Source organism: Eriocheir sinensis, chromosome 10 (genome assembly GCF_024679095.1).
Source record: "Eriocheir sinensis breed Jianghai 21 chromosome 10, ASM2467909v1, whole genome shotgun sequence".
In the NCBI taxonomy this organism is placed as follows: Eukaryota; Metazoa; Arthropoda; class Malacostraca; order Decapoda; family Varunidae; genus Eriocheir; species Eriocheir sinensis.
This window is the reverse complement of record NC_066518.1, coordinates 9,163,882-9,178,686: the sequence shown is the minus strand read 5'-3', so window position 1 is coordinate 9,178,686 and position 14,805 is coordinate 9,163,882. Positions and strand designations below refer to the sequence as shown.

At 38.6% G+C, this 14,805-nt stretch overlaps 1 long non-coding RNA gene across 1 annotated transcript; it reads left to right on the top strand.

Moving 5' to 3' along the window:
- The first annotated feature begins 1,386 nt into the window (after positions 1 to 1,386).
- On the top strand, positions 1,387 to 7,938 carry LOC126996562 (uncharacterized). Its single transcript, XR_007751259.1, has 4 exons — positions 1,387 to 1,511; positions 3,889 to 3,925; positions 6,076 to 6,250; positions 6,767 to 7,938. It is a non-coding gene; the product is annotated as an uncharacterized LOC126996562 (long non-coding RNA).
- Positions 7,939 to 14,805: the final 6,867 nt, after the last annotated feature.

The following is a 14,805-nucleotide window of genomic DNA, read 5'->3' as shown; positions in this document are numbered from 1 at the left end:
CCAATCATGCTTTGGAAATAAATTAACCATAAATGTTGTAATGGCTCACCATATTCATTCTTATTTATTATATATGAAATTCCCAAACGGCTTCAATTAATATCTATGACTTTAAAATGCTAGATTTATTATGTATCAAATTAAGATTGTGCAGACGATGACTAGCGCTGGCTCGTGGCACACATTGAGACAAAAGATAAACAAGAAAAAAAAATACAACCGGTGGTAGTCACTCTACATTTACGTGTATGATCATGCAGTTGTGGTGATCCCCAATGTAACTTCGGGTCCACCTCACCATCATTAGTTGTGCTCAAATCAACAAAATAAAATAAAAATTCCTCGACACCAGGGCGCCGGGTTGGGCATGGTGTTCGGCTCGCGACTGATCTTTTTTTTTTTTTTTAGGGGGGGGGCTCTGTTTCGTAACCCAGGTAAAGCAAACTCGGGGTGATATTTTTCAACATTTATTATATATGAAATTCCCAAACGGCTTCAATTAATATCTATGACTTTAAAATGCTAGATTTATTATGTATCAAATTAAGATTGTGCAGACGATGACTAGCGCTGGCTCGTGGCACACATTGAGACAAATGTTAGTCACACCCTTACAGAGTGTGACCGTCGTTGATAGCAGTTCTAGTGGTTGTATTTTGTGTTTCTCATTGCTGTAATATTACGCACTTTACCACACCATAGAGTCTGTGCGAATATAAAACTCATGTAAGTTTGACGCGGAAATGTGAATCATGTTATCAGCCTAACACGCCAAGATAACGCCTGTACGACCAGGATCTTGATGATAACAGTAATCTCAGTGTGGTGTACAGAAAGCCCGAAGCCGCCCACACACACACACACACACAACTAAAAAAAATGTGGAGGCGATCCTAAATACATTGAATCATAAAAGTAATAGGTGTTATTCCCCCACATCCTCCTCTTCCTCTTGCTCCTCCTCTTAATCCTCATACATTTCCTTGCCCTCCCATCACCTTTTCGTGACTCAGTCTGAATCTACTTATCAGACTGTAATGGAAGATAAGAGGAGCCGCTAGCAGGCCACGATAAACGCCTACGCGAGAAAGTTGGTCAGGGTTCCAAGTGCTATTATAGCGTCCTGCTTCCCCCTTCACGCCAAGTGTAAGTCGCTCTTTCCTGGGTCACACACACACACACACACACACACACACACACACACACACACACACACACACACACACACCAAACTTTACAAATGCTTCACAATTAAAAAAAATTAAAAAAATAAAAAGTGATCGGTTCTTCATGTCTTTCTTTCCGGTTAATCACGGTCTCTCACGAAACATCATCAACCATGGGTCAAAATAATTTCTTTATGACGGTGGACGCGGATATGCGGCCTCCGCGATAAGGACGTACCGCCGCTGATAAGATACCTGATCAGTGCCAGTTGAGCGGTGGCCTAGAGTGAGGACGAGTGCCCGTACAGGAGCCTTACATAGTTTGTCCTGTTGAAGTGTATATCGGTAAGTCTTGTGCCGCAGCATGTGACGATTAACAGAAAACTTGATGATAAACTATTTTGTAAGTAGTGTTTTGAAAAAAAGCCCGTGATAGTTGTTAATCATCCAGAAAAATAGAGAGAAGTCCTCAAGAGACTGCCCAACATGGCGGCGATGGTGGTGGAGGAAAGGAATAACGATCGTGTCCGAAGCTGATTTTTCTATTTCATTAATAAATACAACATTGAGAACCGGTATAATAATACAACAAATTGATATTACAACTGAAATAACTTGGTGATTAATTATATGTGTTGAGACATACCAAATTCAGTAGTTACCGAAATACTGATATATTTTATGATAATTGTAAATGAATACCTATCTCCGCACATATACGGTTAGTTCTTAAGCATCTATCAACTTCTGACCTATCTGATCGCCAGTACGGGTTCCATAGCCCGTGTTACCACCCTTGAGGTGGCGACAAATATTAAAAAAAAGGTGTTCCGCAAGTGGCGCTCTACTCTTCTTGCCTTCCTAACTGACTCCTGGTCATCCTCTCTTAGCCGTTTCGGTAAAAACTTTTACTGTTGCCTTAGGCATCTCGAAAATTTTTGAGTGGTACAAATCTTCGTTTAAAAACTACCCTCCTATGGATTCTATCCCTCTCTCTGTACTCTCATCTCGTTTCCTTTCTAGCCGATCTATCTCTGCTGTGGTAGACGGTCTCTGTTTTTCCCCTAAGCCTATCAACAGTGGTGTCCTACAGGACTCTATCCTATCTCCCACTCTCTTTCTGTTGTTCATTGATCCAAAACAAGTTGTCTTATCCACTCTTACGCCGATGACTTTACTCTGCATTACTCAACATCAGCATTTTGCAATTCATTACGTTGTAGCCTTATCTCTTCTAACCCCACCCCATTCAAAGATCTTGGTTATAATATACATCATGGGAACCATGATGTATATATGCACCGCACCGCGGCGCAGTGGTTAGCGTTCCTAACTACGAGTCTGCGGGCCTGGGTTCGAATCCCGACCTGGGCAGTCGGAGTACAGCCCAGTGCCCACCAGCTGTTCATCCTTCCTTTGGTGATCGATAAATGGATATACGTGGGGAAGGCAAACTTTGGTAACCCGGATGTTTCAGTGTTTCCGTGTAGAGTTAATGGGTTCTCTATTATTATAATTCTTCTTCTTTTAATAATAATAATAATAATAATAATAATAATAATAATAATAATAATAATAATAATAATAATAATAATAATAATAATAATAATAACAACAACAATAATAATAATAATTACGATAATCATAGAGGAAAAAAACAAGAGCATGCAAACAAAATTTATGTCGTCAGGAAGGTCAGACTGATGACAAAGAATGCAGGGGAGCTCTATATATGCGCCTCTCAGCAGTGTCACATGTATTTAGAGATACTCTTGAAACTATTTCATTTATATACTAGTGACTTGAATTTAAGTATTTTTAGCACAAAACCCTGAGCGTGCTGCTTTTTTTTTTTTTTTTTTTCCTTAGGAGGGGAAAACAGTTCGCCAAAGAATAAGACACTCCTTCGCCCCCTCCCCCTCCCTTCAGCCCCTAAATGAGTCGCGTGTTGTGCACCTCGATAAGGCACCTGCATGCGCGTCACATGGGCGTCATAAGGCGTGACTCTCCGGACCCACGCTAGGGATTCATAAGGTTGCACCACATTAATTTCATGGAGCCATATGATATAATAAGGCTTCATGTCATTTCAAAACCGCAGCTTTTATTTGTTTATTTGAATTAAAATATCTCATTAGAGTTATTTATAGTTCAGGAACTGTAATGTATTTTCTTCGCTAAGATATACACAAAATAATCTAGTTTTGTATTTTCCCTCGTAATAACTTTCTTCCCTGTTATCGCCGCCGCCTGTTATCGTCACCAAGACAACTATGACTAACCGGAGTGGCATGAGCTGCGTACAGCGCGACCATAGATTTACATACTGTGGCTGCGACTTGCCTCGCCTTCTGGTTAGAAGTTTTTTTTTCTTCTGATAAACAATAAATATAGATTCAGAGCGGTTGTGTATGCATGTGAAACTTTATTCCGATTCTGATGATTACGGCAATTTTTGGTAACCTGTAGTCTGGAAGAAAAACTGATTACTAATAAGAAATAATAAGAAATATAACCCTTTTTTCCTATTAGACAAATTCGTGTGCCGTCATTGCATTAGAAACAAAGTATAGGTAGTTTATTAAAAAAAAAAAAAAAATAGTGTCACCAGTATACATAGATCGGGCATTTTCATGGTGCTTGCCACTGTAATACATAGTGAGCTAACTAATAGTGTATATCATCTTTTCCTCTCATTCTGACTACTATTTTTCTCTTGCAGAAAGACCGCCACCATGGGTTACGACATGGACGACAAGGTATAACTAACGCACCTATTGGACGCTCCCTACCGGGACTTTTCTGAACTAGTTACTTTCAGAGAATTGGTAGAGGAAAGTAAAGTAAAAATTAGGGAGGAACTTAATGGGGGGGAGAGAAGAAAAAAAGCAAAGGAAGAAAAGGTAATTCCTGCAACTGATTTTTGTATCCTTTTTAGTCTTGGATGAACCCAGATGCCTTGACTGAAAGAAATAGGGAAATATATGAAAATAAGGACAATGAAAAATAAAGGGTTAAGAGTTCCAGAAGAAAGTACAAGGAAGTTTTGGGAGCTATAAAGAGAGCTATAAAGAGAGAGAGAGAGAGAGAGAGAGAGAGAGAGAGAGAGAGAGAGAGAGAGAGAGAGAGAGAGAGAGAGAGAAGGGCTATAAGCAATTAAAAGGGAAACAAGAAAAAAATATAAAGAGGTGTGAAGGTGGGAGTTCTTTAACTATAATCGGTTCCACGAGAGCTGGCAGATTTTCTTTCAGGGGTGGACTCGCGGACTTGGCGTCATTGCTTGAGTGACGGTCTCCGCGCCGCTCATTGACTATTTTTTACTAGATCTTAGCTGCGGCAATAGGCGCACCTAACATCATCATAGCCGATCCAGGATTCAGTACGTTTCCTAACTTATAGGCGGTAATGTTATAATTGCATTTCGTAAAGAATCCATATACCTAACGAAGAACTAACTAAAATTATGGGTATTCTTTTTCTTGAACAGAACATTGAATAAACAACAGAACAATAATATGAAAATACGTATATAATTTACACGGCAACAGTGGCCCGAGGCAGCAGAGCACGCAATTTTGCGAGTATCAGATACCTTAAATAAGCGTATTTTTACTGCGCAAAGCATGTGATGTCACTTATTGTGACTTCGTGAGCTTTCATATTTATCTATTTATGTATATTTCATGGAGGCAAAACTTATATACATTACTAGTTTCATTTTTACTAGTGACACAAATTTGTGACCGTTTATCACAATATAATTTCACTCAATTAAGTGAATCAGACACCACATAAATATTACCAGTGTGTGTATGAATGACTACAAAGATAAGCACATACTTTGATTTAACTCTAAGATGTCTCGTGGATCATTAATAAATAAAAACAAAAAATCCGGATAGGCTACTCTTTAGCCCACTACCGCCTCTCGCGGCACAAAAACAGTCCCTCCGCCAAGTTTGTACCCCACATTTGGTGATGTTAAGTGCGCCTATTTCGTTTGCCATGACATAGCCTACTATCTCTCGCTCTCTGTTACCTTTTAAAATCAACACACTTGGTATATAAATGTATAGTTATTCTTATAATCGCCCTTCCTTGTGGCTATTTATTAGTTTATTATACCCACAAATATTATAAACATATTTCAGGGATAATGATAGGACGATGAAAGAAATGAGAAGGTTCTTGCCTTAGGCCAATGTTTCCGTTATGACTCCGTAGCATCGCTACACATTATGACTAAGCCAGGCCTAAAAATATACCAAGAAATCTTACAATAAAATGAGTTAATTGGATTGTAGCCTAGCACTTTGTAGTAGTAAAAAAGTAGTAAAAAAAGTCTAGCCTCAACAGTCGCTGGACATTGTCAGTTTACGTGCAGTTCTGACTTAGTTTTGTTATGAATGTCGTTTCAGATTAATTTATAATAGTTCAAAAGGCACATACTTATCAATAAAGATATTATTGCATTAGTTTTTATCGGTGCAATATGTTACCTTACAACTCACAAAGGGTTTTGGTAGAAATACAAAGTCAATTTTATGCGTATCAGAACAAGTTAAGAATTGGCCAATGAGTGCGCAGTACCATCACCCATGCGATGATACCAAGTCCGCGAGTCCACCCCTGAAGGAAAATCTCCACCAGCTCTCTTGACCGACTTTTTTTTAATTTTTTGAAGTGGCGTATATTATTATATTCATGAGAAGAGTGGGATGGCAAATCTTGTGAATAGCAAGACATGGTCGTATAAAAGGCATTCTTGAATAGGTAAATGCAAAGTAAAGCTAAACAACTGGTGAGAATAGAGTGGGGCCATTGCTAAGGTGCCACCCCTCTATAAATGCTGCTGCTGCCTTCAAGCTGATCATATAGTATTACTGACTAAATGTGGCCTCTTTCACAGCCGCGAGTGGGCCAAGTGCCGCTGCTCATCTTCGCCTACCTGGGCTTTTCACTGTTCGTGTCAGGCTTCATCATGACAGTGTTGGCCTACGCCCCGACCGACTCTTACCTTATGGTCATGATTCAGAGCATGGGCGTCATGGGCTTCCTCGGACCCATCGTCCTTGTTATCGGCAGTAAGTTTTGGTTTGCTTATTTTATGTGGAAAACCACAGTCATGCACTTGATATCTGAAGCACATCTCTTGCATATGACTCTTCAAGGAAAAAATGCTGACGACTTTCATAAAAAAAGCAATGCCTTTCATCCAACAAAAATAATGATAACTTGAATCTAACGAAAAAGAAAATCACTACATGTACATAAAAAAAAAACATTAAAAAGGTCCTCTATGTGAAGGAAAATCAGTTTATTTAAATCAGTAAAAAGTGAGATAAAAAAAAAAATGGTGGTATATCGTGTACCTTCAAGAGGGCACAGATCAAGGCATATATCTACAAGAATCCTAAGGGGAATGCGACGTAGAGGCCACTCAGATGATGATGCCTTTATTTTGAAACAAATGTATTCTGTTGAATGCAGTGCATTTGTTAATTGTTCAACACTCAAGAAAATTATAAAGCAACAATTCTTGGATAGGATACACTGGTACATGGTGGTGGATAGCTCAATGTATACCTGTCATTTTTCAGGCATCTTGCTGCTCGTGTCAATATTCTACTGCCTTTGCACTTCCAACGCTGACGACTATGACGACTATGGCCAGTGATGGACAACCTTGCCGAAGCTACTTTGATTTTGGAGCTAAATAAGGGTGAAACTATGTGCACATACCATAAATAAGTAAGCAATACATGAAGTTATGTTCAGAAAACTCAAGCTACTCTTGAGAACATCATCATGCTTACTCATAGCAAACCAAACGTCTTGTTCCAGTAGATTCATGGGCCCTCAAAAATGACTCTTTGTATCCCAGCATTTTCCACATTAAAAACTGCTACACTTTGAAAGTATAGTTTGTGGCAGATGGATTAGTAATTTCCAAGACAAAATAACAATAATAATAATTAATAATAATAAATCAAAATAAAATTGACAGCTTAGTTAATTCTTGATAACTACTCTATGGAAAGTTTTGTCTGTTCACATGAAACTTAAATTAGCTTTATAGTCATCTGATACTTATTTTTAGTGACAAATGTTATGTAGTATTGTAATAGTATATATGTTCAGTGATGTTCATGTGCTGGTCCATTCTAAACTTTAGATTAAAGGAAATGTATAGTTGATTATGGCGAATGTTATTTTTACAATATTTTTTTATAAGCTATGTTACAGTACACTATTAGGTAATAGCTTTAAGTACAAGAGACATATCCCTAAAGGTGGGCTTTGTTCAGGAAGAATATTAAACAAACTTGGGGAGTCTTTTCTAATATAACTCAGATTTTTTTTAATGAAATTATTCTTTAAAATCAACACAAAATGGTTTCAAGCTGATAAGTTTCTTCTTCACAGAGATAATATGGGATCCTTATTGTGGGCAAATTGTTAAACATTGTACTGTTACGCTCATACGTAGCCTATACCACAAGTATAAAAGTATGGTAATCTGAAAGCAGAGTTATAATCCAATAATATATACCAATGCTGGAGTGAAATTTTACATTCTGGAGAGTTCACCACTGGGGTGGACTGTAAAATGTCTTCATGCTGTTATAAAGTAGTACCTATACGAACATCCAGGGAAGAAAATCTTAACCCACACCAAAGTAGAGACACTGAGTCTTTTAGCCATAACACAGGGAAATATCAATATTAATCATTTGTACTATTAATTAATAAAATGAAAATAAGAATAAAAGTATTTTGACAAACACAATTATAATCAACACCATCTCCTGGATACTGGCAATCAATGAATCTGGGATTCCCATTCCCAGACACATAAGATGGATGAAACCCCTTGCTACATCTACCACAGCCAACAGCATCCAAACCTGATGGTGGTTGTTTACATCACAGGATTTGCCATGTTGGGGCTAGGCTTGAATGGCTTCCAGTCTCCCACGACCACGAACTGACACTTTAACCCAAACCACAACTGTGAAGCCAGTGTAAGGAACTGCACACCCCCGGCAGCCAGGCTTGGGACGAGGAGCAGCACGGATGATGGGGCAGCAGAAACGCCGCACACACGCCCTGTCACTTCTCTCCCTTCAACTGCTCGTCACGAACTCTTGATTCTGACACTGCACCGAAAACCCCTCCTCAACACGCACGTGGGTGACACACATGACATAAAACTTAGCGCTTTCTCACCTCCTCAACCTATTCTGTTGACCCTGCTTGTGGCTGTGGCTCTGATTTTGCCCCTTCTGACGCCAGCGCTACCTCAGCCGCTCTTCCACTGGCTGTCTTTGAGAGCCAACCATAATTATGCTTGCTGCAATCAAAATGGTCTAGATAACTTCTCTAGACCTTGGCTGCTATACCAGCACCATCTCTATGTGGTTTGTCTCACAAATTAACTCCAGCAAATCCTACTCACACGGTAGCCTACATGCAAGTAACCGAAGCTGTCCGTTCTTCAGTATTTGAAAATACGCTAGTTGGGAACCTTGTGGGTCACCGGCGAGGGTTTAGGGTGTGTTTCGCAGTGACCTTGGAGCAACATTTCATTCTGGGCTCAAGTTAATGAAGAAAAAAAAAATATGAGTCAAAAAAGGTTTCCAAATATTGCATCACTATAACATTAGCACTTTCACTCCTATTCTCTAACGCTTCGTGCCTTCGTCGGTGGATAGGATCAAGGATTATATAATAGTATATAATCCTTGGATAGGATCTTCTCTCAGATGGATGTGCTCCACTCGAAGCTTAGAAATCGCCTTAGCGTTTGAAGTGCAGATCGAAGCACTTTTACAAATAAAATATTGTTACACCACCGGCCCGCACACCGGACTCCAAGCACGGGCAGGCGGTGTGCCTCTACCCCAGACCACCACACAACGGGCCGTGAACAACCCAGCAGCAAGACACACCACGCCGACACTACCCAGGGCCGCCAACACACCACGAGCGGACTAAGCAGGGCAAAGAGGGTCACAGTGCAGGTTTTCCACTTTACTTAACATCTCTAACACGTACAAAACACTGGTTTACAAGGCACAGAAACTCCCAATACTCAGAGGAGGGCACGGACACTGCACAGAGCTCACAGAAGCTGGCAAGGCACGCATGGGCAGCACGCACGGCCCTCGTCTCTGTCAGCTGGGCTCTCTCCGTTCCCGCGACGGGGCTCGCCTCCTTCCCCACCCGTCGCGATGCACCCCACGCCGCCGGCCATCCAGACAGCCCTCCGCTCCCCAAACTAGCACCCCCCACACAAATAACACAAGCACACCCCAAAATATACCCCCTGGCGTAATAATATGGACTAAAGCTTCAGGCGCAAACATGTGTAAACTTCGAACCCACAATTAACCCCTTCCCGGCGGAGGATCTATATATATAGACGTTTCGAAATTGGGACTTTTTGTCGGCGCGTCTATATATAGACGTTTGCTCTCATTTGCCCACACTAGATTGTAGCATTGGTGTATATATAGACGATTCCTTACTACTAACAAAATTAACAAAATAAATCGTTATTTGGCATCTCAAACCCCCTGACACTTACCGACATTGCCTCTCAAGGACAGTCACCCCTTGTGCTTTGTCGGTGACTCGGTGGAAGATGTGCTATGCACATCAGCTAACACTGGGAATTTATGCATTTTTTTTCCTATTTTATTTTATTATTAGTCTATCATATCAAGGAGAAAGAGACCTCTTACGACGGAAGAAATAACTTCTTTGGTATAGCTGAGGATATAGATGCTGATTTTTTTGGATGATTTTGATGATTCTGACTCATCTACTGTCAGTGATTACACTGATACAGAATCTAAACCTTCATATAAATATATCAATATACACATAACCAATCAAACTTAAATAACATCTATATAAAGATTCAAATGTTTGTTCAGTTTTGCGGCAGAGTCTATATATAGACGTCAATCTGGAATGCCCACTTGCGGGGAATCTATATATACACGTATGGATGAGTGACATGAGTCTATAATATAGAAACGATTTATTTTTTGGTAGTACATACATCTGCCCTGCCGCCGGGAAGGGGTTAAGTGATATTCTAAGGAACCTCAGTGCAAAAGACTTAACAGCTCATGAAGATAATGTGGAGGAAAAAATGGTAACCCTGGAAGATTAGAGAACTACTGTAGGTGGCTATACACTATCTCATACCTTCAGTCTTCATATATGCTTGGGTGTTTTTTGTTTTTTTGTTTTTTTGAATATGTATTTTGTGGGATATCATGTGGAAATCTGAGATGACTTTATGGGAAAATTTGGGTGGATGCGTGGGAATTTCTATTTTTAAAGTGGCAACACTGCTACCATATGGTCATGCATGGAGGGAAACCATCCTGCCAACCCAACAAGCTTCTTGGTTCGCCTTCAGTGAATCCCTCGATTTCTCCACTTCAGTCGCCAAATGTTGTCATTAATTTTGTGCTGTTTCAAGGTGACTGACTGACTGACTAGTTCCAAGACTGATTTATCGTGGCTGGCTAGTTTATTGACTGACTGATAACTTGACTGTCTGATTGGTGTATTGCATGAGGTACTATAAGATGGAATAATTGGGCCACATTTTTTGCTTTTCGGGGGGTTATTGCAAGCACAAATAGAATCAGATACATTATAATTATAACTATAATTAAATTAAAATTCTTCTTAATCAAATCATTACAAAGGATGAACAGACTATTTTATAGGTTTGCTAAAGTTGGCAAACTGAAAGTAGAGGAAAAGTCTACACTGGTGTGATTTGTCAAGCTGAAATAAATAATGAAACATTCGGATCAGCACCCTCTGTTAACACTTGTGCTGGCTCGTTTTCAGATAGATAACTATTATGTCATTGCAGTAACTTGCCTCACCATCAGTTCTCTTAGATGCCCAACAAATATTGATTGTTGCACTCAAAGGTCCACACCTTGGTTAGGGAGTTTGTCTGTTGAACTTACCGCAAAGCAACCGCACATTACTTTTCCAAGTCAGGACCTTGATCTTTGAACTGCCTGTAAAATTATTAGTGAACACATAAGGAATTAAGGCTTTAAGGAATATGGAATGTAATACGACAGAACCATTCTCCTTGATTTATTATGTAATTCTGTTTACAAAGCTAAATGTCAACAAATATATAATCATCTATCTACAAAGATGTTTGCATAACATTTAAGAAAAAATTCAGGTACAAATTTGATGATATATCTGACAATAGGAGTGCCCAACTCACTGTTTCTTCAGCCTATTATAGAAGCAACTGAATGGGAAACCTTAATGCAGTAAGTTGAGATAAATGCAATAAAGTACAGCTGCTACTTAGAGAAAAGATTTGAGAAACAACTTTAAATAGGAAAATATAGAATTGTGAGAAGCTTAACCAACAATGTTTATCTACAGGATTAAATTATTCTTAGCCATTTTTTAAACACTTATGCCAAATGCACACCAAACAGAGTAAACATTTTTACTGTACAGTGTATAATGTAACTAGTGGTAGAGATAGGTAGCACTGTCTGGAAGTATATATTGAAAACTGAACACAGTTATTTACAAGCACCAAGGAATGCCATGTATGTAGTACAGCATGGCACTTCAGAGTAATAATAATAAGCTTTCATTACATGAGTTGGCACAACAAATTTGACTGCAATTTTCCTTTGACATGATTAACCAGAGCTGACCATCATTGAAATATTGCATTTCTTCTGACACACACACACACACACCATGAGTGGTCTCGGTCCTACCCAAGGATCGGTACTACGAGCTCTGTGCTCTTCTGTAGGGGAACGGCTGGCTGTCTCGAGAGGGACCCGCAGCAGACCAAGAGGTGAATTACATACACGCAAGCACACACACACACACACACTTTTACTGGGAACTAACCATTTGCATTAAAAAGGGATCTGAGTAATCTGGCCTCACCGAGCCACTATCTGGGTCCTGATTTGCTTAGTCTTTCAAGTTTTAAATGATGCAAGACCTGCCTTGAGTAATATAGGATATCACTTTGGATGATTATCAACCTTTGTAAATGTTGTTTAATGCTCTTCATTGATAGAAAATTACTTACTACAATGAACAGTCATAAGTAGGAAGTTATGCACAATACTTATACTTCCTATTCTAACTCCTGTGAATGTATATGAATGACACAACTGAAACATTTCCTATTAGGTAATTATTGTCTCATACCACCGTGTGGTTGACAGTAGAAGCATTGAATTTTCAAACTGTCAGTAAACAATAAGTTTAAAGTACAGGTAAACATGAAAATTACAGAAAATTAGGGATACTTGTAGACAGAAAGCAGTTCTTTAAAATTCAAACTTTGGTGGAAATATGTTAAGCAACATATGGACAATGATTTCATGTGTCTATTCAGAAGTGTTCTGTTCCTTCAAATGAACTACAGTCTCAACCAATCAGACAAAATTAAACAAAAATATATCAATACTCCACTTATTTTTCAATTGCTGATGTTCAGATTACAAATCTATGCCCAGTGCACTGTGGTCATGCAGAATTGCTAAAGTTACAGTAACTTTTGACACCAGCAATTAAACAATCTTTGGGACAGTTTGTTCTGGAGAATTGACAGAGGATGTGCATAAATAAGTAACCACTATTGAGCAAAATGTAGGATAAATTATCCTCTGTAAAATTATTCTGCCTAACATAAAATTAGTAACCTGTCTAAATTTAGGCAATATACATAAACATTCACAGCTTTAAGGTGTCACTTTGAAAGCCTATCCTCAAATTAAATGTGAATAACTAGTCAATGAGAAGCAAAGACTTGCAAACACCCCAACCCACACTGTCTGCACGGAAGGGTGTGGAGTCTTGAAAATCTCAAGAAAAATATAAAATGTTTTAGCTACAGTGAAGGAAAAAAGATCACCCTGTGTTAGGGAAATTTAGGGACATTCGTATGACTTATTTTTGGTAAACATACTATATTGCATCGTTTCTGAACTAATATGTCTCCTATCCTTCTCCTCAATTCCTTTTGGATCTATGTCCAGAGTATCAATATAGAGGGGAAGCTTTGTCTGATATCAGTAGTACAAATATGATTTTCCCTTTAAGAATGTACAAAGTGGCTTACTTGCCTCAAGAAACATGTTTTCTATTATGAACTACTTGCAAAGAGTAGATCTGGGATTGTTGCCGTCATAATAATAATTTGGGTGTGGATGTAGATCATAAAAGGAGCTGACGGTGGCAACGCTAGGCACAAGGACAACATTGAGCAGCAAAGGCTTTAGGGAGGACAAGCAAATCTATTTTTTTATCCTTTAGGGATAGCAACAAAGTGAAAACAAAAAAGTGAATGTTCAGTAATGGAACAACGCAGTGGGCAAAGTGAACTAGGCTCAATTTGTAGACACTTACATAGGCTTTGCAGCTCTTTGTAATGAAGCTTTGTACAGCAATATTAATCACTGTACACTTTTTATAAATGCACCGTTAATTATAACTATCATAAGAAAAATATTCAATCAGTGTCTATACCAAGTATATGAGGCATCTGGAGGTAAAGAGGTGACATCGCCAAAACCTGGTTTTGAGTAAATCTCATTCAAAGTTTAGCGATGTGTACTGCACTTTCCTCTTGCTTACCAAGTTATTGTTTGTATTCATTTTAATTGTTTGGTCTAGCTGTATCATAAGAACAATTTTGTTTTCTTTTTTATTGAAAAATAAATTAATTTTATTGCTAAATTGTTATATACCTATTTGGAAATTGAATATGATAATTGGAATATCCATAATGTATGTGGATTTTAAAAATTTATGTTGTTCACCAAAACTCCGGTATGAACCATTTAATTTTAAACCAAAATGCCGATTTGTTAATGAATTTTTATAATAATAATGTGAGGAGTCCATGACGACAATGTTTACTTCCTGGGCTTTAACTCAGATGCTCTGCCTGGTGGGCAGCGCGGCCTGTGATTGGCGGAGCAGTAGGTAGCGCAGGAGAACCAGCTCCTCATTGGTTCTCATGCTGCTGTCGATGCCGCCTCTTTACCTCCGACAACCACTACATGATAATAAGGAATTCTGCTCGCACTTATTACTAGTACACCCTCGATTCTCTTGCTATACTGGTCAGTATACCTTGCACTAATTTTGATAATCATAGAAAATGTGTGCCTATCACATGATACACTTAGCTAAATATGCCAGATCTGGTGATGTCACCCCTTTACCTCCAGACGCCTCATATCAGTTTTCTCATTTAGCTGTTTTTTATACAATTCACCCAACCCAAAACTCCTTCATAAACTCCTAAACCTAATATGTACATGCAAGGCTGAATATATATATATATATATATATATATATATATATATATATATATATATATATATATATATATATATATATATATATATCACACACACACACAGTTTGAGAATCTTTTATTCAGAATTCTGAAACCCAAGACAAAATATTTTCAGTGTTGACATGGTGCATCACAAATAAAAAATTACAAACACCTTGTTTATAACACAAGTGAGAAGAAATTTCTAAAGAGTGGTAAATGATACTCTGAGCTTGCCAATTAGTGAGGTATAGC